General features: G+C 45.9%; 1 non-coding gene across 1 annotated transcript; it reads left to right on the top strand.

Annotated features, from left to right (window-relative positions):
• The first annotated feature begins 388 nt into the window (after positions 1-388).
• TRNAW-CCA (transfer RNA tryptophan (anticodon CCA)) lies at positions 389-460 on the top strand. The gene has a single exon. It is a non-coding gene; the product is annotated as a tRNA-Trp (tRNA).
• Positions 461-1,565: the final 1,105 nt, after the last annotated feature.

Here is a 1,565-nt window from a genome sequence, read left to right as displayed (position 1 = left end):
TTATGTAATGTTCAAAAATGACGGAGGATGGGGCGAAGGGTGGACACAGAAGCATCTAATTTTATGCTAAATTCCAAAGTCACCTCACAGCTGTGCAAGCCGATTTCGGGTTTTGTTCCCCTCTTTAACGGTTTTCAGCGGCGGCAATCCTGTTGCACTCACCCAACCCCCGCACCGGCCGGACTTTGGGTTTTGCAGCTGCTTCCCCGCCTGGGCTTGGGTGGGCCGGGAGTCCTGGGAGCTCGCACAGCCAGGTCCTCCGCCCAATTCTCGCTCTTTTTCTGTTTGACCGGAAGTTTACCGGGAAAGCAAAGAGTCTACTCTAAGAAGCGACCTGGATGGGCGGGACTGAGGAGCCTTAGAGGATCAAAAGTCAGGTAGCCTTTGTGACCTCGTGGCGCAATGGTAGCGCGTCTGACTCCAGATCAGAAGGTTGCGTGTTCAAGTCACGTCGAGGTCATAATTCTACATTTTCGCACCGAGCGAACCGGGGACTTTGGACCGCTTAGGATTTGTTCGTGCTTCCGTGCTCCTATTCCTCTGCAATAGTGTCGTTTTCTTATCTGACAGGGGTGACATGGAAGACTCCTGGGGGTGTGAACCGAGCACTGCAGCCCCTTGTCACCCGAAGAGCTATTTTAAAAAGAGATAAACAGTACAGGCTTCCCTGGTGGCTCAGTTGGTAAAGAGTTTCCCTGCAATGTGGAAGACCTGGGCTCAATCCCTGGGTCAGGAAGATCCCTTGGAGAACGAAAGGGCAACCCACTCCAGTATTCTTGCTGGGAGAACCCATCCCATGGACAGAGGAGCCTGGTGGGATACAGTCCAAAGGGTCCAAAAGAGTGGGACTGGACTGAGTGATTAACACATAAACAGCACAACAGAAGACAGGACAAGAGAGTTATGGGGAAACTAAATGTAAATTATTTTTAAACACATGAAAATAACTTCTTTATAGGATTAGAGAAATGCAAATTAAAATTCAACAAGTTATTTTTAACCTGTGAGACTAACCTATGATCAAAAAGCTTTTATTAAATTGCATCGCTCACATACTCAAAGCTATGGAGATAAAGGAACACAGCCCAAGACCAGAGGAAATTAAAATAATTATAAAAGACTACTTTTCAGCCAGTTTAGAAAAGTTTCCTAGCGTATTTTTCAGTATTGCTTCAGTTCCTTTTGCTCTAGACTTTTCCCGGGAGTGTGTTCACCTTTCCATAGGGTGGATGATTCCCACCACCTGAATAGATAATCATGTTGCTCCATCCTCTGCATCAGTAATCTCCTCTCAGATTGTCTCCTGTTTTCATATTCTCTCTGCCCTTTGGGCATCTTCTCAGGCATGTCCACCATCTGGGATTCCATGCTCTGCAATTTCAGAGAGCACTTGATCCTGCTATTGTCATTTCAGTTTCCAAAAGGCATCCCCTATCTTCCTCTCCTCTCTTAAACTCAAAGTCAGTTGCCCCATAAAGCTTTTCAAACCTCATTTTAAAGAGGCTATACCTTGAAGGAAGTCTCATACTATTTTTCTGGGGAAAAAAAAAATCTGAACCTTTCCA

Source organism: Bubalus kerabau, chromosome 4 (assembly GCF_029407905.1).
Source record: "Bubalus kerabau isolate K-KA32 ecotype Philippines breed swamp buffalo chromosome 4, PCC_UOA_SB_1v2, whole genome shotgun sequence".
Taxonomy (NCBI): domain Eukaryota; kingdom Metazoa; phylum Chordata; class Mammalia; order Artiodactyla; family Bovidae; genus Bubalus; species Bubalus kerabau.
The sequence above is the reverse complement of the archived record's forward strand: the minus strand, read 5'-3'. Positions and strand labels throughout refer to the sequence as shown.